Below are 27,650 nucleotides of genomic sequence, written 5' to 3'. Positions count from 1 at the left end.
AACCAGTAAAACAAGCAAACAAAATGATTAGAACCAACAAGTGAGTTCAACAAGGATAGAAAATCAATACACAAAAATCCATTGCATTTTTTCATGCTTTAAAAAATTTTATTTGACAATACGCAAAAGACACAACATCAAGCAACTCCAGAGCAGCTTTGCTTACTCCAATGAGAAGCAATTGGTTTAGCAGGAACCAATTTATGGACTCCTGGCAACTGTCACCCAGTACTGCCATTGGTCTTGATGGCCAGGCCTCCTCTGCACACCAGAGCAACCTTCCCTGTTGTTTTCCCCAGATCATCTCTTTAAAGGAGTTGCAGGACCCTGACAACCAGACTGCGCTGTACTGTGAGGGCTTAGCTGAGATGCAAACCTCAGGCTGTCTTGGTGGCAGACGAGGACCCTAAAAACACAGCTTAGAAGGTGCCACCATTTTGTATGGTTCCCTGGACTCAACAAAGTCAGGGACAGTGAAATTTGGTACTTGGTGCTCTTCCTGGAGACCTGGTCTTTTTACTTGGATTTTGCCTTCTTTACCTTTAGAGTTGCTATTAGTTTATTAACAATACAATGACCCATCAGAGTACCAGATATCCCATAGATGGAACTTAAATTCCATCAAAAATAAACCAAGAGGTGTAAGTATCTAAAATCTTAGGAACAGACAGTCGAAAGGAGTCACTCTAAACTACTACCCTACAACAGCTCACAGCTCCCCTATGCAGGGGCAGTGGGGAAGGGGAGAAATGACATGCATCATTGAACTTGACAACACTGCAGGGGTTCCCCGGGACTGCTCTGTCCCTGTAGCCCCTCTATTTCCAGAGTTGCTTCTGCAGTCTGGGCACATAGTCGTCCCATTAGGCCTGGTAACAGGTTCCGGCTACTGGGGCTCTGAGGTTGTACTTCGTGCGGAAAGCTGTGACCTTGAACTTGCCCCAGTGGGCTCCAGATTTGTTGCTGAGAATGAGCTCATCACACTTCAGCGGCTTGTCCTGCTCATACACCAGCCAGACATAGGGATGGAGGCCTGTGCCACTGGGAGGCCCCGAGCCCACATAATCAGAGAGGATGGTTCTGCTACCCACGTCGTTGCCCTTCATGTTGACCACCAGAAAATGGTTCCATTCTCGGTATTTGGGGTCTTTCCTGCTGGGAGCATCCAGATCTGTGAGGACCAACATGTAGAGTTTCGCTGGATCAAGGCCATCCTATGAGATGCTGCCGGGTCTGTTCTTAACTGGGTGGGCGTCAGCACTTTGCCCAGCTCGTCCATCTCCACCCCAGCATAGGTGACCTGAAGAGGGTGCTGGGGTCTCTCTTCCACCTCCTGAAGTCTCGGTGGCCGCGTCCATTTGCTGATATTGGTGGGCATGGCAGAGATGCAGGTGAGCAGTTGGCTGGAGGAACTGCAACACATGTGCTTGCACCCCTCAGAGTGAGCGAGCTAGGGGGCCAACTGGCTCAAGATCACGTGGTCACTGCAGCCCCTAGAGTGCACCCCAAGAATTTTTATATACCTCAATGAAGGATCCAAAAATCGAATTAAGAAATCAATTCCATTTTTTTAAAAGTGCCCAAATTCAAATACAAACAAATTGGACAAAAATTATAAAAACCATACTCTGAAAAGTACAAAATATTGTCGAAAGATATTAAGCAAGTTCTAAATATATAGAAATCACTCCATGTTCACAGATCAGAAGACTTAACAGAGTTAAGCAACCTCCAAGATGATGCGTAGATTCAATGACGTTCCTATCAGAATCTCAGCTTCCTTGTAGAATTCTGATGATTTGATGCTGAAATTTATATGGATTTGCAAGGAGCCAGAATGGTTAAAACTATCTTGAAAAAGAACAAAGTTGGAAGACACATATTTTCTGATTTAAAATCAGTATGAAATAATAGTAATCAACAGAGGGAAGTACTAAGTAGTGGCAGAAAGGTAGGCATATAGCTCGGTGGGCTAGTATTGAGTCCAGATACACATCTTGGGTCTGTGGCGAAGTGATTTTTAACAAAGGTACCAACACACTCAAGAGGGGAGAGAATAGGTTTTCAGTAAATGGTGCTCAAACCACTGAACAGTCACGTGCAAAAGAATTAAATGGGACCCTAACCTGGTATCAGACATAAAAGTTAATTCAAGGGGCTGGAGAGATGGCTTAGCAGTTGAACATTAACTGCTCTTGCTGTGGACCCAGGTTTGGTTTCCAGCACCCACATGGAGGCTAACAATAGTCCTTAACTTCAGTTCCAGGGGATCTGATGCCCACTTCTGACCTCTGCAGAGGTCAACAGAGGTCAGAAGTACACAGGAACACTTACATATATGCAGATAAAACACTCATACACATAAAATAAAAATAATGTCTTTCAAAACAGTTAATTCAAAATGGAGCAAGGACCTAAATGTAGCAATCTCTAAAACAGAAGAAAACATAGGGCTAAATTTGCAAGATATTAGATTTGATAATGGGTTCTTAGATATAACACCAAGACACAGGCTGGCAAGATGGCTCAGTGGGTGAAGCCACTTGCTGCGAAGCCTGACAACTTGAGTTTGATTCCTGGTACCCAGGTAGCAGAATTTGTCCTCTGGCTCCCACATGCGTATGGTAGCGTGTTCATTTACACACACACGCACACCAAACACACACACAAATTAAATAAAATGTAATTAAAAGAAAAACCAAGAAAAGGCAACATATAGAATCGGTAAAAATCTTTGTGAATCACATATTTGGTAAGAATCTTGTATTTTGAGTATATAAAGAACATTTACAATTTAATAGTAAGGCCAAATGATGTAAGCAATGGGTCAATTTTGAGAAGGCATTTGCTTAAGATACACAAATGATCAATAGCAATGAAAATATGGTTGATACTATAAATCATCAGGGAAATGCAAATCCAAATCATAATGAGATGCCAATTCACACCCACCCAGGATGGTTAGAACAATGACAATAAAAAAGCTAAATACAGCAAGTGTCATATTTATGGAAAAACAAGAGCCCTCATTAGACTCCTGGTGGGGATGAAAAGTGGTGCAATTTACCAAGAGAAGTCAAGATACATTACATACAAAAGTGCATGGAAGTGCTTATAGCAACAGAATTCATTTTAACCTAAAGTTGGAAGGAGCCCAGCATCCATGAACGGGTGAGTGGATAAAACAAACTATATTTATATACAATGGAATTTTATTCAGCCATGAAATGGAATCAAATTTGAATACATGCTATACATGGATGGACTTTGAAAACATAAAACATAGTGGTAAATATAAATCAGTTGCAAAATAAAGAACTTTGGGCTTCTTTTGCCAGGGAGAAAATAGTCTCAGTTTGGTGACGGTGATGGTTGCATGTATTTGTGAATGTTCTAAAAAGTTGCCAAATTGTGCTTTTTGAGTGGTTGAATTATGTGGCATGGGAATTATATTTCCATAAAGTCATTGTGTAAAACACAGGCACTGGAAGTGACTGCAGGTCTCTGAAGTCTCTCTGGGGGACCTTGGGTCTACTTGCTAACTGCTCCTGCTGGTTGTCTGGTGACCACAATACCTCACTCCACCGAGCCATTGGATGTTCCAAGACCACCCAGTCCTGGAGGCTGCATTCCAGCATTTTTGTCATTTTTGCAAAGTTCTGTTGACTCCACAGGTCAGCCTAATTCAGTGGGGAGTGATTAAACAGGGCGGGACTACCAAAGGGTGACAGTCATCTGGAATCAGTTGCAGACTGACTGCCACAAATACCTGCCTTACAGGGCAGCTTTTTTTTTGTTTTTTTTTTCAAATTAACTGACGCAGTGAGTATAAATCATTTTGTAAATGTTATGTGAACATTAAATATTCATTTTTTATTGACCTAGACTGTTCACAGCTAGATGCTGTTAGTGCTCACTATGTTGTTTGCACAGAACTCTTACCGAGTCCTAGAATTCTGCAACAATCTGCCAAATTGAGCTACATTAAACACAATTTTATTATATTTTATTTATTTATGGGGGGTGTAGAGGTCAAAGGACATCCTGGGGGAGTCAGTTCTTTTTTTCCACCACATGGAGTCCGAACTCAGGTTGTCAGGCTTGGTGGCAAGGACTTTTACCTACTCAGCCATCTTACCAGCCCCCTTGAGGTATATTTTGAGGTTGTGTGTCTCTTTTTTGGCATTCAGCTGACAGGAGGAAACAGAAGTATGAGGGAAAGTTAATAGGTCTAGCATTTACCAGGAGTGAGACCTGAAGGACCTTGATCCTTGCTTGTGAAGGCTGAAGAGAGACAACAAATTGCGTTGCAAAATTAAGGAAGAGAAGCAGGAAAGGAACCCAGGATGGACATGCTGGGTGAGTCTAGGGAGAAGCACTTTGCAACCCGCCCCCTAGGGTGATGTCTGGCTCACTTCAGGGTGTGGCTTCAGACAGGATGGAGAGAGGGGTGCGGTAGGCTTGTAGCCAGAAGTCTGTGAGAGGCCAGCTCCTTGCCCTAACAGCCACCTGTCCCTCCCATGGTTCCAGGCACACAGCACTCTGCAGATTCTAGAAACCAGGGTAGCTGTGGACTTCAGGCTGTTTCCTGGGTTCTACTGCTTTGCATTCTCTCCCAGGCAGCCTGTGAGAGTTTAGGTTTCCCATGATAATGAGAACAGAATCTGGGGGCTGGAGAGATGGTTCAGTAGTTAGGAACACTGACTGCTCTTGCAGAGGACCCAGGTTTGATTCCCAGCACCCACATGGCAGCTAACAACCATTTATAACTCCAGTTCCAGGGGATCTGGCACCCTCTTCTGACCTTTGTGACATTGCATGATACAGGTACACTTACATGCAATGTACACATAAAATAAAAATAATAAATAAAAAATGTATTTAAAAAAACCCAGAATATGGATTTGTAGGTAGTTGCTTTACTGTCTGGGTGTTGCCTTCCAACTTTCAGAGTCTGGTATGTCATCTCCGGGGGTCTCTTGGGAAGTGTCCATATTCATTTAGTACTATCTGACTCACTCCACTGCCTAAGGCATTTCATGCTTTTAAAAATAATACTAAATTTCTTAACACTGTATTAGATTTTTCTGGAATGTTCACTGTGATCCTGGGATGTAGGTAATGCTGTCATCCTTTGAAGGCTGAGGACATTCAGACGTGAAAGAAGGAACAGTTGTTTTTAGCACACAGCTGGCTTCAAAACCTTGGCTCTCTGGGTTTCCTTTGGAATCAGTTCCTCTTTCCTTCTGTGACAGATACTAAGGTTTCCTCGTAGCACAAGTCTGCTTTTTCTTAGGGAAGAGATAAAAATGTTTATCCGGGCCCTGGTGGCTGTTATAAGGGTCCTTCCTAGGAGCTTCCTTTAGAAGTTAATGAGAAGATGCCAAATCTAGCTCAGAAATTATTACAAAGTGAGTTTAGGATTATTCAAGATTAAAGTCACTTCAGAAGGGCTGAAGAGATGGCTCAATGGTGATGGCTCAGTGGTTAAGAGTATTTCCTGTTCTTCCAGAAGACCCGAGTTCAGTCCCTACCATGCCAGATGGCTCACAATGCCTGTAGCTCTGGAGTTATAGGGGATCCAACACCCTCTTCTGGCCTCCAAGGTATGTACGCTCATGAGCACATACCCACACGACTAAAAGTAAAATAAATGTAAAAAGTATCAAATCTGGAAGCTCTGGATGAGCTCTGAAAGGCTTCTGTGAGCTCCTGAAGCCTTAGGTGAGTTCTGGAATTGTCCTCATCTTTGGAGGCACCTGCATGTCTGATCAGAGGGGCCCAGCTTGGTTTGGGCTTCATGGTGGTGTGGGTTCCTGCCTCATGATGAGTTAAAAGCTGGGCCATCCCTCTGTGGCATATAGAGGCAGGAGGTTTCACCTTATGTGGTGATCCAATGGCTTTTGTCTTATGGCCCTACTTTACACCTAACATGAATTACTGACAGTTGTTACTTTTAAAATTTAATTGAGTTATAACCAATATTGTCTCATTTTCTCCTTCCAGCTCTTTCTGAACCTCTATAGCATTTGTATAGGATATTAATAATTTCAGAGTCACAGTCCTCTTCCCACAAGCCCTCCACAGAGCAGCGCAGGATTTAAACAAATACGAATCTTCTAACAAATAAGCCCATTTGTTCTGTAAGCATTTTACTAATTTTATCCATAGTGCACATGGGATATAAGTGATCACTGACTCTACCTCAAATCTTATTTCTGTATTTTACTTTTCTACTTCCTGAATTAAAAAGCTATTATTCATTGCCCTCCACACCCACTCCAAGAAACAACACAATCCTGAACGTTCTGTGGGTGGCCTGGGAGGGTTTCTGAGCAGATGTTCATGGAATTAGCTTTGAGCATCTGCAGACTTGTGTCTGGATTGCCTGAGTAGCTGAGTGTTTAATAAATTGTTACCCAAATGTCCGCTCTTACGATTTCTGTCTTTTCCCTCTCGGTTCAGTTTTCTTTCTTTCTTTCTTTCTTTCTTTCTTTCTTTCTTTCTTTCTTTTTTTCTTATTTATTTATTTATATTTTGTGTATGAGAGTGTGGTATACCTGTGGTAGGTGTGTGTTGTACAGGACTGTCCTCTAAGTCAGACAGATGGCATCTTCCTGAGCTCAACTCTTCCCACTTCCCAAAGATCATCACAGTTGGGCTTGTTGACTGTTCACACTCTGGCATAGGAGTGACAGGACCCTTACCCAAGAATCCAGCCATACCTCCCAACTTGTGCTGGGCACTTGGCCTTGGGGAAGGGCTAGAGAATACAGGCTGGGGAAGACTAAGGGAGGGAGGTTCCAGCTATGATACTATGGGGAAGCCATCATTCATGCCAGGTGAGGACTTTCCAGTTCGGCCTTAGGGGGAGTAGTCTTGTAAGTAACCCCTTAACCACTGTTCTGCAAGTAAGTCCAATAAACTTGTTGGCTCCCCAGAGTGAACTTTGGTGGAGTGGTACCTCGGATTATTGTTGGACTCTTGGGAAAGGTGACCTCATTTGCATCTGCCCCCCAAAAAGGAATCTTAGCAACAATATATGTGTGTGTGTGGATGCACATGTGGAGGCCAGAGGAGGCCATCTGGTGTCTGGCTCTATCATTCTCCGCCATATTGCCTTGAGGCGGAGTCCCTCACTGAACCTGAAGCTAGGCTGGCAGCCCGCAGGTCCCAGTATTCCTCCTGTCTGTGGCTCTTCACAGCACTGGGGTTATAGGTGTGAGCCACCATGCCTGGCTTTTTATGTGGACTCTGAAGTCCGGTCCTCATGCGTGTTCAGCAGGCTCTCTCACTCTCTGAGCCTCTCTCCAACCTCCACGCGACTACAACTCTTGTTTGTCTTTTGAGACAGGGTCTCCCTGTGGACTCAGCTGGCCCAGAACTTGCTATATAAACCAGACTGGCCTCAATCTCACTGCTTGCTTCTGCCTCCTGAGTGCTGGATTATAGTATGTGCCATCATAGCTAGTTGTAAGGATTTTGAGAAGCCTTTTGTTGCATTTTCTTCTAGACTTGATCTGCAAAACACTTGAACTGTGGCTGGTTCAAACTGAGATGCTCAGTGAGTATAAAATAAAGATAAGATCATGGAGATCTAGTAACATGTGTCATTAGTAATTTAAGAAAATGAAATAGGTTCTCACTTTGTAGTCCAGCCTGGCCTGAAACTCCCTATGTAGCCCAGGCTGGCTCATGACTCATGATGGCTCTGTCTTGACCTTCTGAGTGCTAAGATTACAGGTATGACTTACCATGACTATATTGTCCATCTTTAAAAAAATATTTTATTTATTATGTTTATTTTATGAGTATATTGCCTATATGTATGTAAGTGCACATGTGTTGTGCAATGCCTGTGGACACCAGAAAAAGGTATCAGATTCCCTGGAACTGGAATTACGGATGGTTGTTAGCCGACATGTGTGTGCTAGGAACTAAACCCAGGTCCTCTGCAAGAGCAGTTAGTACTCTTAATTGCTGAACCATCTCTCTGGCTCCCATATTGTCAATCTTTTAAGTAAAATTTAAGTTGGAGAGCACCTTAATGAGTCCATTTAGGTAAGGGTTTCAGTCTGGGTTAAACCCACCTGCAGCCACATTGTGTTGGGGGCCCCACACCCTGCTTGCTAGTGCTTATAAAAGGCCTCCTGGTTAGGGCATGTTGAAGGTTGCTCATTTCTTCATCTTGGCTGGAACTGACCAATTGGAAGGCTCTGAAGGCCCATATGGAGGGGGAGGAGCTGAGCTGCCATTTTACAATGCCTGTAGGACTTGAGAGCCCAGAGCCTTGGCTTGCCTTTCCCTGAACAGCACCTCCAACTTCCTTTCACCGGGGTCCGTTAATATCCCCTTCTTGGACACTGAGCAAGATAAAAAGAGGATTATAATCTGGGGGGAGCCACCTGATCCTTTCAGTTATGAAGTCAGGGGCAGTGTCCCCAATTCAGGATACCTCAGTTGAATTCAGTTATAACCCCAGCAATCTGCAGAGTAGCTGGAAGCTGATGATTGTGTGTGTGTGGGGTCTTGCTCTACTGGCTCTGGATCATCCTCCTCTGGCCAGTGTATGGTTTCAGTGCCTTCTTCTGCATTGTTAATGGTGCTGGGAGGATGGCAGGGCTCCAGCACCAACCATTGTAGGGATTGCAGGTCAACTGTACCTCGAAGGCTTCATCCCATAGCCACCTGCTCCCTTTGCCCTGAAGCAGACAAGAGATCAACTGTACCATCCAATGATTTGGTGGGATTTGGTTATCCTGGTATCACTCTGTAAGCTAGGGATTAGCCTTTGAAGGAAGAGATGGAGGCATCCACAAAAGGGTTAATTTAGGCGCTTTGGAGGAGGATGGGCATCATGGATAACTCTACTTTTTGATAGAGGTTTTAGACTCTCTGAGGTTGTCACCTTGCAGACCTATATTCAGGTAAAAGTAGCCACTTCAGGAAGCAGAGAGGCCTAATTCAGCCCTGACAGCTGTGGGAGGCCTACTGCCCTATCCCACTGTACACAGCCCCAGTGCTGATGTCACCAATACACATGGCATTGGGAACTGGTTACTCCAAGGACTGGTGCCCAAGTCCCACTTGTCGACTAGTGCTGGACACCAGATAGTGGTTGCATTCGTTTTTGCAATGTAATCTTACCAATGACCAGGAAGCTGTACTTGTGAGTATATTTTCCAAGGCTAGATAGGATGCAGCACGATCGACTAGACTACTCTGCCCAGCTAGTGTCCTGGGACAGCTCTCGGTGCCCACATCTCTGGTACTAATCATTGAGGAAGAGTCTACCAGAAGGAAGAGACCCTTCTCCAGTAGGATCTCCAGGGCCCCTAAATAAACTCCAGTGACCCCCAACTCTTCCCTAGAAGTTAAAGAAGGCCATGAAGATGCAGAGGGAGATTTGGTTGGGATGCTTAAACAGAGAAAAGCAAGAAGCAATTTATTACATTTTCTATTTGACAGGAAAACCTATAATAGAAAGCCACTATTTTCAAATCAGGCACTTGGGGAGAAAGTGGGAAGTCTCAGCTTTTATTCCTGATCCTGCTGGTAGCAGGCCAGGGGAATAATCTCCTGGCCTTGAGCACAGGTAGTAGGTTCTTTACAGTATTTACAGATAAATTAATGTCATCCCAGATCCACTCTGGCATTAATGGGCATCAGGGTCACAGGGCCTTCTAGTCTTCATAACTGAACCATTCATAGGGGTCTACATGACCTGGAGCCATGCACAGGGGTCAGTCTCTACCCTATGGATCAAAAGAGGAAGGCATGAGTTGGAATTCTAAGTGGGGCAGCATATTTATAGAAGCAAAAGCAGAGGTTAAACATATCCCTGTTTTCCTAAGCAGACAAGAAGACTGGTCATCTTGGGTAAACTGGAACCTGTTTTCTTAAGCCAGCAGGAGGGCTGGTTTCTCAGGCTAACTGGTCTGGTGTGAAGACTCAGAGCTGGAGTCTCTATGACCCCAGTATCAGGATCCAGGATGCCCTGTATGCTCTAGACAATTTCCAGATTCTGAGTCTAAGGTTGGTAAGATTATCTGAGGGCACCAAAAAACCAGAGGCCGAGGAGGGTCCAGGGACAGAAATAGAGACAGGGCTGCTGGACTCCACACTGAACTCTTACCCAGAGACCCAGATAGGCACAGAAGATAAGCGTTAGAGCAAAGAGATGTCACCTCTGTGATGGTTAATCTTATCATCAACCTGACTGGATTTAAAATTACCTAGGAGACGCACCTCTGGGGAGAGTCCATGAGGGTATTTCTAAAGAGGATTAAGTGAGGAGGGAAGACTTGTCTTGAGATGAGTGGCACCATCTCGTGTTGGGAATCCGGATTGAATAAAAAGGATAAAGGGGAAAGTGAGCCAAGTATTAGCATTCATTTCTTTTTACCTTCTGACTGCGGACACCCTCCGACCAACTGCCTGGCACCATGCCTTCCCTGCCACGATGGACTGTATCTTTAAACTGTGATTCTAAAGGAATTCTTATTCTCTTAAGTTGCTTCTCGTCAGGTATTTGGTCACAGCGATGTAAAAAGTAACCAACGCATCCTTTCTTACAGGATGGCTGAAGATGCTGGGGAAGACCTGATCACAACTGTAATGTCCAGGAAGGACCTCTTTGATGGTGTGAGCTCCCTTGATGCCAATATGCCTCCAGTTCTACTTTCTTTTTGCCTCATTCTCTCAACTCAACCACCTTTAGCTCTGAGTCCCTGAGTAGTCCAGATGGCCCAGCTGTCATTCAGAACTTTTGTGTTCAGAACTTTGTGAGGCAGCATCACCTCACGAGACCACAGTGGTGCCAGATTCCACCCATGCCATCCACACACTGGCCCGTGTGAGACAGCCCTGAAAGGTGAGGACAGCAGTAACCTGAAGTGGCTGGCCTTCCACACTGGGAAAGTCTCCGGGAGTTCTTGAATCTCTAGGCCCATCTAGAAGAGAATGCCAGATCTATGGAAAGCTCATCAAAATGTGAAGTGTCAGGGGCTGGAGAGATGGCTCATCAGTTAAGAACACTGGTTGTTCTTGCAGAAGACACAGGTTTGGATCCCGGCATCCACATGGCAGCTAACAACTGTCTGTAACTCTAGTTCCAGGGGATCCGACAACCTCTTCTGACCTCCGTGGGTCACTTACCTACGTACATAGAGAAAATACATGCATACACATAAAAAATGTTCAAAATGTGAAATGTCCTAAGAAGCTATGTCCAGATCTTCCATTTGGAAAGATGGACGTTGACAGAATGGAAGCCTCTAAGAACGTCATGAAATCATTCCTAACATGACTTTGTTATTCCTGAGACTGCTAACAGAGATGAGGTACAGGAGTAGGTCTTTGCTTTAAACAGACACTTTTATTACTTTTGTCAAGAGACTGTTCATGCTGGATGTGGTGGCATACACCTTTGAGCCCAGCACTTGGGAGGCAGGTGCAGGAAGATCTCTATGAGATTAAGACCAACCTGTTCTACATAGTGAGTTCCAGGTCAGCTGGGGCTACATAGTGAGACTCTGTCTCAAGAAAAAAAGAAAATAATAGCAATTTACTAAATTAAATATCAGTAATTATTGACTATTATAGGAATATTATTTCCCATCTGTATATGTGGATAAATGAAGATCCAACAGAAGAAATACTCTTAAGTAAGAATCCCTAGAAGGACTGGGCATGGTATGGTATTGCACACCTTTAATTTCACAACTTGAGAGGCAGAGGCAGGCATATCTCTGTGAGTTCAAGGCCAGCTTGGTCTGGTTAATGAGTTCTAGGGACTCATAATGAGACCCTGTCTCAAAAGAAAAAAGAAAGAAAGAAAAATGGTTCCTGGTCTCTAAATAGACAAGATAGTGTTGAGTGTTATTGTGGAAACATCTTTTAAAATTTTCTATTTTTTAAATTAAGAAAATTGTGTGTGTGTGTGTGTGTGTGTGTGTTTTGATTGCATGTATGTATGTGGACCCTATGTGTGCAGTGCCCATGGAGTCCCAAAGAGGGCTTTGAATTCCCTGGAACTGGAGTTATGGATGGTTGTTGGCCATTGGTGGGCATTGGGAATCCAATCCAGGTTCTCTGGAAGCGCTCTTAACTGCTAAGCCATCTCTCCAGCCCCTATGAATACATCTTGAAGACGGTGTCCTCTCTCTCTGAATCCCAGAGCCGCACAGAGAAGCAGAGAGATGCTGAAAATGAAACCAATCCCAGACCTCCGGCAGGAAGACTAGCAAGTCCAGACTGAAGCTCTCTCCCAGTAAAATTGCTCCTGCACTGTGACTAGGGCATACAACAGGGTTGTCTGCTGTCTCCAGGAAGGCAATGTGAAGTCAGAGACCCTTCCATGTCTGCGATGGGATCTTTCATTGGAAAATGCATGAAGGTGCTGGAAATGTAGCCAACAGATGCACAAGAGCCTGAATACATCTCTAAAGAATTTGTGGACACTTGTCAGCTGCAGCCATGCTAGTTTAAGAACTCAGCAGTGACCCAGAAGAAGTGAGTTAGCTACAGCTGTGGATCTGGCCCTCTTGCTGTCCATGTACCAAAAACATACAGAAATTTCTTTCTCTTGCCTTTGGGACTCTAGTTCAAAGACAGCTAGTGGTTCAGGTTGGAAATTTAACATGTCTACAGTATCTCTGGCCTTTTTGGGAGCCTGGTATGATGGGGGTTTTGTCGAAGTTTCCATGGCCTGTAAGATCTCAAGGGAAGAAGGTGGCTACCAGGTCAGGTGTGTTGGTAGAAGCCTGTAATCACAGCACTCTGGAGCCTGGGATAGGTGGATTGCTGCAAGTTCCAATCCAGCTTGGGCTACAAAGGGAGTTCCAGGTCAGCCTGGGTTACATAGCAAAACCTTGTTCAGGAACCAAAACCACACCACCACTGCCACCAAACTTCCCTTAAGACACACACACACACACACACACACACACACACACACACATACACACAAACACACACAAAACGGGTTGGGGAGATGGCTCAAGCATTAAAGTGATTGTTGAGCAAGCATGAAGACCTAAGTTTGGATCCCCAGCACTCAAGTACAAAGCTGGGAGTGTATCACATAAATCACAGCACTGAAGAGACAAGAGGATCTCTGGACCTCGTTGGCTTGCCAAATCAGTGAGCTCCAGGTTCACTGAGAGACTGTCTCAAAAATAAGGTAGCTGGCTGGAGTGATGACTCAGTGGGCAAAGTGCTTGCCACATAAGCATGAAGACCTGAGTTTGGATCCCCAGTATTCAAGTAAGTAAAAGTTGGGCATGGCAGCCTGCATCTCTAATTCTAGCACTGGGGGCAGAACAGGCAAATCCTGGGGCTTGCGGGCCATCTGGTCTTGCCAAAATGGTGATCTTCAGGTTTAGCGAGAGACCCCCGACTCAAAAATTAAGGTGAAGAAGCAATTCAGGAAGCCCTCTCGGTTAATCTCTGGGCTTCATCCTGCCTCCAAGTACATGCATGCGTGCAACACACACACACACACACACACACACACGCACACGCACACACATATTAAAAAATAAGGTGAAGAGCAATCGTGGAACACCTGATGTCAACCTCTGGCCTCCACATGCACACACATACATCAGAGGCTGGTTTAGGAGAGCAGGCTTTGCTGAGACTAATGGGCATCCTACCACATTTTTTTTCAGTAGACAGCCTGGGGCAAACAATCACTAGCAGGATTGGAATCTGGCCAACCCCTCATCAACAGACCGTTTGATTTATGGCCTGGGGATGTCATCCTGGGATTTTTGGATGTCAGTGTTTTTGTTGAGGCGTCTACCACAACCACCTTTGCCTCAGATACCCTAGGCAACCCCAAGAGGATGGGTGTTCCCCCTAGGAATTATTCACACATTCTTTGAAGGTTGGGAGAATTACTCAGACACTAGAGACCAGTGAGGATGCCTGTGTCTCTGGAGCCAGGATGTAGTTCACCAGGCCTAGGTCTCAGTGGCTCAGTTCTCTCCCGGGTTCTGGTTCCAGTTATAGCAGGTGACAGAGGATACATGTACCAATTTCATGTATATTCATTCCCATAAAGAATAAAATTTAAGTTACACTTGTAATTGTACACCATGTCTTACAAGAAAATGCCAGTCAATAATGATGGGGAGGGTAGAGTCGGGGGATGATTTTCCCAAAGAAAATAAAGCTTAATACAGCTTTTACTCCATTTGGTTTTAGGGAACATAATCACAAAGAACATTTTTGTGAAATATTTGAAGAGTTCATCAGTTTCCTCTAGTAATAACAGATTTTTCTCTTTGCTAGGTCTCTTTGTCATGCCTATTGACTTTCTAAATTATTGCATTGTGTGTGTGTGTGTGTGTGTGCGTGCTGCATACATACAACGGCATATGTGAGGAGGTCACATGTGAGGAGGTCAGAGGACAACTTGAAGGTGTCAGTTCTCTCCTTCCACCGTGTGGGGCCTGGGGATCAAACTCAGGTCGTTCGACTTGGCAGCAAGCACCTTTATCCACTGAGCTATCTGTTAGCTTTCTGAATATTTTTTTGGATTTATTTTTATTTCATGTGTATGAGTGTTATGCCTGCATGTATGTGAGTGCACCCATGTCATACAGTACCTGAAGAGGCCAGAAGAGGGCATCAGGTCCCCTGGAACTGGAGTTATGAATCGTTGTTAGGTGCCAAGTGGGTGCTGGGAATTGAACTTGGGGCCTCTGCAAGAGCACCCTTAACCACTGAGCCATCTCTCCAGCCCTGCTTTCCGAATTTTTGCTGATGGTAACTCTCCAGGTTCTCATTTGCTAGAGGGTTTGTATGTGATGCTCAGCTCACAGACTCCTCACTGCTCCACAGATTCTTACAGCTCTGAAGGCTGAGTTGATATGTGAGTAAACAGAACCCCTCTGTATATTCCCATAGCTGGTATAGCACTGTAGGTCTATATGACACATGGTCACTTAATACCACAGCACAAATATTTTTGAATGTCTTTAAGAACTTCTTAGAGACACTGCCTTAAATGAATGACTACATTAACAACCATTCTTATGGCTAAATCCTAGCCTGTAATTTATAGATTTGTTCCCTGTTATTGGTTGATTATGTCATTTCTTTTTCCTTTTTACTGTTATGGACAATTAAACAAATAAGTTCTCTGAATACAAACCCTTATTACATTCTTGTCTTTGTTCCTAGAGGATCAGCTAATTACCAAGGAAAAAATGATGGGTATTTTTATACAAACTGCCAAATGGTTTCCCTAAGTATTAGTAGTAATTCATACCTTCATCAGCAGCATATAACCTCATAGAATCCTATCTTTGTCAACACTGGAATTACCAAGGAAAATATTTTTGGTACTTTGAGAAAATGATAATGAGTTAAATTTGGCTATTTTGCAGCTATTGAGATGATCAGATTTCCCCCTTTAATATGTTAATGTGATGTGTTAATTAAAAAAATCTGTTTTTTAAAGGGGGATGTGGTGGTGTACACCTGCTATCTCAGCACTTAGGCAGGAGAATCTGGAATTCGGGGTCAGCTTCAGTTGCATAGAAAGTTTGAGGCTAGCCTTGGTGTTTATGTGATACCCCCTGCCTCACGAAAAGTTTTTTTTTTTTTTGATACATTGAAATGATTTACTTTTAAAAAGTGTAATTAAAATATTTATTATTTTTATGTGTATGAGTGTATTGCCTGCATATATGTAAGTGCACCCATGTTGTACAATGCCCACAGTGGTCAGAGGAGGGTGTCAGATTCCCCTGGAACTGGAGTTATGAATGGGAGTTAGCCGCTATATGGGTGCTGGGAATAGAACCTGGGCCCTCTGCAAGAGCAGCCAGTGCTCTTAACTGCTGTCCCAATTAAACATTTTTAAATGTTTGATTCTGCTCAACTAAACAATTTTTTGGCATTTTTCAACATTCATTTAACATCTTGAAGCATTCAACATTATTGATTAAATACCTTTCATATCAGGCATTAACTGGAGGGGAAGAAATGCAAAGATGAAAAGCTTTTTAAGTAAAAAAATCTACCATTTCCTTGGGAAAGTAAGAGAAGGTAAAGGGGACAGACAGACAGCAAGTGTTCTGTTTATTTTAGGCTAGGCATTCTTCTAGTTAGCTTAAAAATGTATTCAGACTTAATTCTCCAGTAAGCTTTAGAAGTATAATGAGTTTGTCCATTTTTTAGCTGAGATAACTGAAGCTTCCAGAAGGAAGGGTTCAGAGGGAAGCTTTCTAGGTCCTAAGTCCATGTTGCGCTGGTAATATGCGAGAGTCTTGGTTGTAGAGCATGTGGAGAGCCACGTTAAGTGAGGCGACTGGAGCTTTCAATGAGGCCATCAAAGGTCAGCAGGTTCCAGATAGCCAGGAGCAGCAGATTAAAGGAGGGGAATGAAAGCAGACAGCCCAGGGACCAAAAGGTGGATTTGTTGACTGTGGTATAGAAATGATGAAGATGGTGTTAGGACAGGGGTCTGGAGAGTCTTGTGATGAGTAGGGCAGAGACATAGAGTAAGGAAAGACAGAGGCTCCAGTTGGAGGCCAATGGGGAAGTCACATAGGTCTTAGGGAACACCCCTGCCAAGTAACTTACCCTGACCAGCCAGGCTGGCCCCTCCCCTGTCCTTTTCTTTCCTGAGCCTCATCTTGCCCTCTGCCCTCTCAGCTCTAGCCTTATTGACTTCTCCCAGTGTTTAGAACCTCCTGTGTTCCTTCTGTCCAAATGGGCTTTGTGTCAGAAACTGTCAGTAAGCGACCTTCCCCCTTTGAGTAGGCCACCTCCATCTATTCAGGTGAAATCCACCCCCTGCCTTCCTCCTTCCCCGTCTCCCTCTCTTAGTTTTTTGAGATAGGCTCTCACTCTGCAGCCCAAGTTGTATTAGAAGTCATTATTCAGCCCAGTGTGGGATAACAGGCATAAACAACTATTTCTGGCTCACCCTTCCTATCTCTTAATTATGCTTTTTTTTCTTTCATATTACTCACTTCAACTTTTAATTACATATTCATTAGTGTTTTCTTGAGCAATAGTTGTCTGTTCTACCAGGTTATAAATTCTACTGCTAGATCAAGGGTAGTCTGCATCAGTGTGTTATCCTAGTTTGTAGTATAAACCCTGGCTCAGAGTATGTACTTAAAATATGTTTGATGAACGAATGACAGAAGCTAGAGAGAACAGTGTTAGTGGGAATAAGGTGGACAAGGAGGAAAGGAGCTTATTAAAGTTTTGAGAAAGAAAAAAACAATTGCCTTGGTTGTTGGCTAAATGTGGCGATGAGAGGCCGAGGAACTGAGAATGATTGAAGCTTAGTGCTTAAATAATTAAGAGAGAAGTTGTACCATTAATAGAAACAGAGAATACAGAAAGATTATGAATGGAAACTTAGATAATCAAATCACTGTGACAGCCTGGTGGAAGACACTGTCCCACGGACATTTTTGGATGAGAGTAGATGTGTGTGGAGCAAAGTGAAACAACCGCTCATTTAAGGAAGCAGAGGACAGTCAGCCAGGTGTAGTGGCTCACACCTTCAATCACAGCACTTGGAAGGCTGACGCAGCTTGATTACCCTGGGGTACGTAGTGACTTTAGGCCACACTGGGCGTAGAATGTTGAGGATTCCATGTCCGAGAGGAGTAAAAGAAAAGGAGCTGGCAACAGGGATGTGGAAACAGAGAGCAAGATGGAGACATGATGGTTGTGGTACAATGGGAACCATGAGGTAGATTCCACTGATGAGCATCCACACCGCAGAGGAAGAGCAAAGAATAGAGACCAAAAATTAGGCATTGACCGTTATACAATTCCTTGGTGACCTTTTGGATTAGTTTCTTTTCTTTTTAATGTTTTTTGACTTATGTATTTTTAAAAAAATTTGTTTTTATTAAATTGTGTTGTATTTCATATAGAATGTCTCAATCTGAATCATCTTTATAGCCCCATCCCCACTAGCACCCTCTCATAGCCCCCCAACTGAAACTCGTATACTTTGTCCTGGGTATTAAGGCCCACAGTGTCATGACTTATGTATTTTAATTTAATATGTTTGATTGTTTTGCCTTTATGTGTGTAAGTGCACCACATGCATATGATATCCATGGAGACCAGAAGAGGGCACTGAAGTCCCTAGAACTGGAGTTAAGAATGGTTTTTAGCTGCCATGTTGGTGCTGAGAACCAAACCCAGGTCCCCTGCAAGAGCAGCCAGTGCTCTTAACTGCTGAGCCATCTCTCTAGCCCCTCTTTAAAAAATTTTTTTTCATTGATTCTTTGAGTATGTCATAGACTATATGTTGATGATATTCAATCCTCCTTCTCTATTTCCTCTTAGATCCACCTTACCTCCCTACCTGCCCCAACTTCACATCTTCTTTCTAAAAATATATTTTAAAAGTCCATCCAGTCCAATTTGTATTTTCCATACACTCTCTGATACAGGTCCATCTCCTGGAATGTGGTCACCTTATCAGGGTCACACACCCTTAAAGAAAATGGACTCTCCCCTTTCCAGCAGCTATCAATTGCCTATAGCTTCTCAGCTGTGGGTGGGGCTTTCTGCCCACCTCCCTACTTTTGTCTGACTTGAGTTAGCGCAGGCCTTGTGCATGCTGTCATAACTGTCATGAATTCATATATGCAACTGCTCCATTGTGCTGGGTTTTTGTTTTGTTGTTTTTTGTAGTCATCCATTGCCTCCTCTTCTGTGATGATCCCTGAGCCTTGGGGAGAGGGGTATAATATAGATGTCCCAGTTAGGACTGAGTACTCCCAAGTCTCTTATTCTCTGCACATTGACCAGTTGTAGGTCTCTGTGTTAATCACTACCTACTGCGAAAAAAGCTTTTCTGATGAGAATTGAGAGATGCACTAATCTATGGGTACAATGGACCGTCATTAGGAGCTGACTTAATACTATGTCCATTTAACAGAATAATAGTAGTAGGCTCTCCCCTAGAGTCTATGACCTATCTAGCCACAGGGAGTAAAGTTTCTATAGAACATGAACTGGACCTGCTGATTTAGTGGGTGTGGTGATGAAGACAATAGCCACAGTATTGTAAACAGAGTGAGTAGTGGAAGGAGCATCTGGGATTATTTCTGAGATTATTTGAAGACAGCAGATGTCTGGTAGGAGGAGAAAGATGTGTGTCTATTGTGAACACAAGAGGATGCTCACTCACAGGAGGGGATGAAGGCTTGAGATGGAGAAGGAAGGTGAGGTGTCTGTATTAGGTAGGCGATGATGCCGATGCCATCGGAGGGGAGGGAAAGATGGAATGTTGGGAGCTGAGTAAGGAGAGTAGGCATCCGGGTTCCCAGCACGTTTTCCTTGCATAAGCTCAAGCTGGGAAAAAGAATGAGTTACTGCCCTTGAGCAATCTGCCTGTCTGCCAGGCTAGTAGTGACACAGCCTCTTTAAAATGCCTCAGAAGCCTGAGAACCAGAAAAAGAAGTAAAAATACATAAATAAATAAATAACAATTAAAATGTCAGCTTCAGTATCGGACAGCCAGTATTCTGAGACTGCATGTAGCTGGCCCTAGCTATGACCTGCCACAGGCGCGCCTCCCTCTCAGGGCTGTGGGAAGAGGTGCTTTCTTGTGTACACAGGTGGGGCCAACCACAGCCCCACCTCCCACCCCACCCAGCGGCTGGCATCCTCCCAGTGGGCTGAGAACCAACCCCGTGGTATGGTCAAGCCAGTCATAAGAGTCCCTCACATGTGTGCCCAGGGCAGTGTCACATGGGCGTCCCCCAAATGTGATCTTATTGTGGGTCTCGGTACCGTGGAAACGTCTTCCACTGGAAGATACCAATCAATAAAGGCCTTGGGTGAGAACATGCAGCCAAGGCATATTTCGGTTTTTGGTTTGAAAGCTGGAGGCTCTCATGTGTGTCACACTATAACAGCTGATGTGCCTGCACTGGAGGAGTTGCCCACATCTGATGGATGCGCTTTGTCGGTGAGGCGGTGGCCTCTGGGATCTGAGAGATGAGAATGGAAAAAGAATTGCATAGCAGGACCTGGATGGCAAGAAACCCATGTTTGCCATCAGCTGGAGCTCTGCATGGGAGCCAGCTCCTGTGCCTTCATGGGTCAGGGAAACAAGTCTATCCTTTTTCTTGTGATTTTCCAGTATAAGTTAAAACAAATTTTTTTTTAAGTTACTGTGTACGAATTGCATTCTATTATGACATTTTCACAGTCATTTGTACTTTTGTTCCAAGAACGGATGATACCTATAAACCACAAATCTCAGGGCAATAAAGGCAGATCAATTATTGTGTGTGTATCTGTGTATGTGTGTATACGTGCATGTGTGTATCATGTGTATATATGCATGTATGTGTGTATATGTGCATGTGTGTCTGTGTGAATGTATGTGCATATGTGTGTGAATGGTATATGTGTATATGTATTATGTGCCTGTTTCTGTTTATGTATGTGTGCATGCATGTGTATGTGTACATATGTGCATCTTTGTGTATCTATGTGTGAATACAGGTGTGTGTCTGTGTATGTGTGTATATGTCTCTGAGTGTATGTGGGTATGTATGTGCATATGTGTGTATATGTATGTCTGTATGTGTGTTTCTGTTTGTGTGCATGCATGTGTATGTGTACACATGTGCATCTATGTGTATCTATGTATATGCGTATGTATATAGGTGTATGTCTGTGTATGTGTGTATATGTGCATGTGTGTATATTCATGTATGTGTGTATACATATGTATGTGTTTCTGTTAATGTATGTGTGCGTGCATGTGTATGTGGGTACATATGTGTATATATGGGTATGAATATGTATGTATGTGTATGTGTCTATTTAGGTGTGTGTGTGTATGTGTGTGTATGTGTGTGTGTGTTGGTAGAGTTTAGGACACAGACAGGAAAGGAAAGGAAATGCCTAAAACTATTCTTGCCAATCTTAAGTGAACTTCATGTCTTGAATCGAGAGGAAACAGCCTGCTTCCTCCAGCTTCACTGTGGATTGGGGCAGGCCCACCCCAAGGTGAAGGGCACTGACCAGATGTGTGACCCTGGCCAGGTCACATCGACTCTTGGGCTTGAGCCTCATTTTTCGGAAAGAGATGAGGTGCTTTCCTTGGAATATTCTGCAGGTCTGACAAACTGGAGTTTCTGAGTTCATCATTCTTAGAAAACAGAAATCATGAACAGGAAGAAAAAAGTTTCTTCCTGGGATCTTCTTCAAAGACTTTTTCTGTGAAATTATTAAAGGGTCTGTGAAAGAATACTATTTTCTTGGGGGTAGATTATGACCTCCGGTGTTTTCCAAACTTGCCAACTAACAAACCAAGTATCCAACTAACCTGTTAACTGACTAACTTGTGCCTAAGCGTAGCCAGAGAGAACAGCTAAAGATCTGCTATGGATTTCCTGTTCCGTGGGACAGTGGAAAGTGGAAATCCCAGAACTGCAGTTTCTGGCCGACCCCAGCTATGAACCACAGAGCCTTCTAGGGTCACCAGGAATGGCCCTACAGCCAGCCAGAGATGGTTTCCAAGTATGAATTTTCTTTACCCGAGGATGCTTCCTGACACAAACCTGAACCTGCCCGTGGCTCTGGTACTGCAGGACACAGGAGACTTCAGTTTCACACGGCCTTGCCAAGTGTGGAGAGAGGCTCCATGTGTACTTTCAGTCATGTGACCGGTGACTCAGGTGCTTTCTGGTTCCTGCTTGTCACTGAGCATAGGAAGGAGGGAGGAAAGGCGAGAAATGACTTTGCAGTGATTCTCAGGGAGGGTCTAGGGTTGGGCCACAGTTTGTTGTTCTAAGGCTGCCCTGACTCTTTTTATGTGAGGGTAATAAAGTTATTGTATAGGCACAGAATTGCCACTTCCAGATGACGGTCCAGAGCTCCTGACTCCAACAGGAGGGGATCTACATGAACAAAGTGCTGGGTAGTTAACCTCCCCATCAGGGGAAGCACTTTTTGAATGGCCTAACCCGAATCCATCCTGCCACGTTTAGCATGCCTGCCTTTGCTCAGTGGAAAATTAATTCTACAACAAGAGGAATGTCTAAAAACTTGGGGAGAAAATGCTATTCCATTTCCTTTTCTCTGCCGCGCACCACCCTCCGTTCTTACAAACTGGATGCCAGAAGTTCTCCCATCGAACTGCTCCTTTCCACAGACAAGACAGAGAATACAGCTCCAAGATTTTCTTGTGCAGACTGCTGCCTTGAAAACCCTTTATGTGTTTCAGGGCACAGAACTCTCTGCATTTCAAGGTGGGGTGACCTCTTTTTAATGTGACCAGGGTGTCATGAAAAGGCTTCGAGTTAGAGGTGCGGGATCTGTTGCCCACCAGCTGTCATATCGGGTGCATTCTCTGGCCTTGGAGAGGCTCTGTTTGTGCCTCTGGAAAATGGAGAACACAATCCTCACTCCTGGGGTCACTGGAGAGACAAAGGAAATATATGAAAGTGCCTTGGATAATGGTTGTCACTGAAGAGGGGACCCACAGATACTAGTTCATATGCTTTCAAGGCAGAGCCTAAAACTTTGGTTTCCTCCCCTCTTTTTGAGTTTTGGAACACAACGTCTTGCTATGTAGACCTGGCTGGTCTGGTACTTGCTGTGTACCCCAACTTGGCCTTGAACTGGTAGCCACCCTCTCGTCTCAGCCTTCTGAGGGTTGCAGTTACAGGCATGTGCTATGTAATCCAGATTATAACTCCTCTTCATCCTTTATCTTTATCCTCTTCCATTTCTTTTTCCTATGACAAGGTCTCACGCAGCCCAGGCTGACCTTGAACTCCTGATCCTCTGGCTTCTGCCTCCTTAGTGCTGAGCATACAGGTGTGTATTACCACGCCTGGCTTTATAACTTCCGTAGTTTTTCTGGATAAGCCTCAGTGTTGGCTTTGCCCACTATATAAGTTTAGTGACTGTTGACTGAGGCTAAGCAAACTAGAAAGGATGTAGGGCTGGATGAAGTCTTGTGAAGCCTGGGACTGGGGCGGGGGGTCCTAACTCCAGGGATATGGAATGAACTGGGGAAGACAGTGCAGTGTGTGTCTCTGTGTGGGGAACTGGGTAAGGCAGATTTATTGAAGGAAAATCTGGGGGAAGTAGAAAGATGGGGGTGGGGTTGGTCCTAAGAGATGTCTGGTGCCTGTTTGTGGAAGAAAGATGGGACCTGCGATGCTCTACTTTAAAACAAAAGCTTCTTGTAATTTTACAAGTTCACCTTTGAGCTGTCTCCTGCCTTACTGTGCCACTTCAAGCCGTCTACTTTAAAACAAAAGCTTCTTGTAATTTTACAAGTTCACCTTTGAGCTGCCTTACTGTGGCACTTCAAGCCGCCATTCCCGGGGCCTTATCTGTGGGAGGTAGGGTTTCTTTATGCAGTTGTTCCTTTTGATTGCTAAAAGGATTTCTTTTCCCCAGGAAACACAGAATCTTGCCTCTACCTGGCTCCTTAATCCTCCTTTCCCTCCCCATCACAAGTGCTGCAGACATGCTCAAGTGAGTGCCAGGGTAGGGTGAGGAGGCAGGAACCAAGAAGGAGGGTTGAGGAACTTGCTCCATGAGGGCTCTGAGGAAGGAAGTGACGTTGGGGTGGGACCCCGAATCTCAGCTGTGGTATAAAGTCAGCCTGTGACTGACGGAGGGCCAGGGAGGTGGTGTGTTGACAGAGGGCGAGGTGACAGCTTCTTTTCCCACCAGGTCAGGTGAAAGAACAGAGGAGGAAAGGACCCTGCCTGAAGCTCCTTTCTACTCTTTAGGCAAAGCAGCTTTTTTTTTTTTTTTTAATTGAATTTTTTTGTGTATTTCATACAGAACAGCTCAAACAGTCTTAATCATTTTTATACCTCATCCCCACTGGTACCCTCCTAGTCTCCCCCAGCCCCCCCATTGGCGCCTATATACTTGGTCATCTCTGTTAAGGCCCACTGGGTTTGAGTATATCTACCTTCATTAGTTCTGGTTTTTTTTTTTTTTTTCCTTCCTCCATTGTATGGAAGTAGCGAGCTGTGTGTATTCACTCTCTGAACTTTCATTGTTGAATTTCTACTTTTAGAAACAATCAAAACCTGTGTGGTACCTATTTGCTCACAGCTAGCATAGGCTTTGCAGTGTTCCTTGTTTTTGTTTCTTTTCTTACTGGGGTGAACTTCTTCCAAGAAAATATTAGAAGTGGTTTTAACTGAGTTTGGAGACTCATGCCTCTAATCCCAGCACCTGGGGAGTGAGATAAATGAGTTCCAAGTCACTCTGAGCTACTCAGTGAGTTCATAATATTTCTGAAATATCATTAATTTGTCCCCCAATTTCAAGATGTTTACTTGGAGTTAAAATTCTCAGTTGGTTTGTCTTTCAGTACTGAGAAGTTACCCTGTTGCCCAGCATCCAGTGTTGATATTAAGGATTCCTGCTCTGTTCCAGGAGATCTGCATTTTCTCTCAAGAAGTCTCCAACTGTTATTTCTATTTTGATTTCTTGAGACACATATCTGTTTTCTTTACCACTTGAGCCCTCTTGACATGACATCAAAAGAATAGAAATGGTTGCATTTCTGAATCATCCCCAGGTTATGTATAACAGCTACTGAAGTGTAAATGCTGTGTAAATAGTAGTTAGGAATGATGACAAGAAAAAGGTCTGCACGTGTTCAGCACAGATGCAACTTTTTAAAACTGGATATTTTCCACCATTGGTTGGTTGGCTGTATTGCTACAGAAACCCTAGGATATGGAGGGTTTGTGGCAAGTTAGAGATCTGTAAGCACCACCTCTGCCTTGGGAGCACGTGCTCTTCCCTGTATCCATATAGCATATGCCTTGGTAATCTCTCTTAAAGTCATCACAGGTTTCTGCCATATGAAATATCCTGAGGAAGGCCAGTGATGGGGCCGGTAAAAAAAAAATCACCAAGACACAAGCAGACAAAGAATTTATTGAGATATTTTGTAAGACTATACTATGTAAATTCCTAAAGAGCCTATCACAGCACTGAGGGGAACTGGAGATACATTTAGAGTAGTGTGGTGGGAAGTTATGTGGTCTTATCATCTCTGCTCTCCTATGTGGGCCTGTATCTGGGAGTACAGGCAGCCCTCTTACTATCGTAGCAAATTTTACGGTGTGTATTGTCTGCTTGAGACTGGCCATTTGTGTAAGGTTGTTATGACTATGGGTCGTTAGTGTTATAGCAGAAATGCAGGTCAGAGTGGCAGGTTTAGGAAAGGAGCCAACACAAAATTACCCATAAGAATGAGCTTTATTAGGAGAGAGAGCCTCGTGACCATAGAAGAGGTAGGGCATGACCAGGCCTTCAAGTGGGAGAGCAGTTAGAAGAGATGTCATCACACCAGAGGCAGCATGATGGAGAGAGGGCATTCCCTTAACACCTAGAGAGGAACTGCACAAGGAAAGACAGCCATCAAGTATCCCAAAGGAGCCTTTGAACCCTCCCAGTGAAGGGGATATCTGACTTATATAGCTTTTCAAAGGGGCAGTGGGAATTTCCACACCATATGATTTAATCTGGCTCAGCGTACGTGCCAAGCCTGGACCATAAACTTATTCTGCAGTTACACTGGAGAGAGGCTTGGCTTGCTCACAGCTGCAAATGGGAGGAAGAGAACTGCCAGGAGCAGGGAGAGGGGCTGCAGGAAGCATGGCCTGACTTCCGAAGGAGGGAGGACTAGAAGGTCTGATCTAACAATTAGTAGTTAAGCTCGCCTATGGAAGGTACTCTGGGTCAGGCTCCAAATGGCTATGGCCCAGTTGCTCAAGTGTGGGAATTTTGTTATTATTTTTGGCCTTTTATCTCTACATTTTCCAGTTTTTGGTTAGTTGACTCTGTGGATACAGAGCTCCTGGATATGGAGGGCTAGTAGTAGTAAATTAGTGATCTGTATGCCCCCTGCCTGGCTTGAGAGCAGGAGCTCTTGCCTATATCTTTTTTTAATTACTATTTTAAAATTTTATTTTATGTGTGTGTGTGAGTATATTGCTTGCATGGGTTTAAGTGCACCTGTGTCATGCAATGCCTGAAGAGGTCAGAAGAGGGCGTGGGATCCCCTGGAACTGGAGTTACAGATGGTAGTTAGCTGCCATATGGGTACTGGGAATCAAACCCAGGTCCTCTTTAAGAGTAGCCAGTGCTCTTAACTGTTGAGTCATCTTTCCAGCCCATCTTTAGAGCATTAATCCAGGCAGCATATCTTAAAATCATTAAAGGTCTCTATTACAAAAATAAAAATAATATTTTCTATGTATGCTGGACACTCACTAGAGTGAGAATGCAAGAGATGCTATATAAGATTGCTAAATTAAGAACAGTTGGACATAGTAATTCTTGCTGTAATCCCAACATTTGGGAGGCAGAGGCAGGAGGGCCAGGAGTTCAAGGTCATCCTTGGCTACATAGCAAGTTCCAGGCCAGCCTGGGCTACACAGTCCCCTGTCCCAAAACCCAAAAACCAAAACCAAAACCAAACAATAAGTAGCTGTATAGAAACCAGGAAACCATTTCTAGATAGATGACGATAACCACCAGGAGAGATTTTTTTTTAAGTGACTGAAAAAAAATTAAAATGACTGAAGATTTAATTTTCTCAGGAGTGGGAAGGAGAAGGAAAAGAGGAATCCAAGAAATTGTTTCTTGGTATTTTAAATATTTTGAACTTAAAAAAATTAAATGGTATTACTTTGAAAAACTTTCAATTTGTGTTTTTATTTTCTCTTTCCTTCTTTCCAACTTTAAAAAAAATTTACTCTTTTTATTTAGTGTGTGTGTGTGTGTGTGTGTGTGTGTGTGTGTGTGTGTATGTGCATGTATGTGCGGATGCCTGAGAAGGCCAGAAGAGGGGGCATCAGATCCCCTGGAGCTGGAGTTACAAGGTTGTTATGAACCACCCGATCTGGGTGCTAGGAGCCCAAACTCTAGTCCTCTGCAAGAACAGAAAGCGCTCTTAACCCCTGAACCATCTCTTCAGGCCTTTCTTTCTATTTTGAGACACAGCCTCACTATGTAGCCCAGGCTGGCCTGGTACTTGATATGTAGACCAGACTGGCTCCTGCCTCTGCTTCTCAAGTGCTGGGATTATGGGTGTATGCTACCACACCTGGCTTGTATTCCAAAAGGGTGAGTAACTTGTTCAGGAGATAAGCCAATTTGGCCATTCTATCAATGTGTAAAACACAAAAGGAAGTCCATGGCTTGGTCAGGAACAGTGTAGTTTCATGGCTAGACTGTGGGGCAGTTGGTTGTGGGACGACTCTGGAAAAGTAGGCTAGAGCAAGCTGTGGAAAACATCAATGGCCATGCTCAGAAGTTTGGAATTTCCTTTGTTGGCAAGAGAAGTAGAGAAAGTTTAGAGCAGCTTGATTCCATCTGTGTCTCAGATGGATCATGCTTGTGGTAGTATGGAGTAGTGGTATGTGGGGATGGCAGGAAGTTGGGGGGCCATATCAGAGGCAGACACCACAGTCATAACTGGGAATTTGAACCTGGATACAAGCTCTTCACGTGCATAGAATCTGATAGTCCCATATGATGGTAACAGGAATAAAATCCCTCCCTGTCACTTGAGCCACCTCCCTGGACTGAAGTCTACCATCCAACACCTCCTGTTGGCTGAGTGGCCCCAGTCCAGAGAGACC

At 44.0% G+C, this 27,650-nt stretch overlaps 2 pseudogenes; one reads left to right on the top strand and one right to left on the bottom strand.

The window, feature by feature from the left end:
• Positions 1–818: 818 nt before the first annotated feature.
• Positions 819–1,378, bottom strand: LOC103737836 (annotated as a pseudogene).
• Positions 1,377–16,401, top strand: LOC115071114 (annotated as a pseudogene).
• Positions 16,402–27,650: the final 11,249 nt, after the last annotated feature.

The sequence above is a fragment of the Nannospalax galili genome, unplaced genomic scaffold (assembly GCF_000622305.1).
Source record: "Nannospalax galili isolate Female #2095 unplaced genomic scaffold, S.galili_v1.0 scaffold210, whole genome shotgun sequence".
Lineage (NCBI taxonomy): Eukaryota > Metazoa > Chordata > Mammalia > Rodentia > Spalacidae > Nannospalax > Nannospalax galili.
The sequence above is the reverse complement of the archived record's forward strand: the minus strand, read 5'-3'. Positions and strand labels throughout refer to the sequence as shown.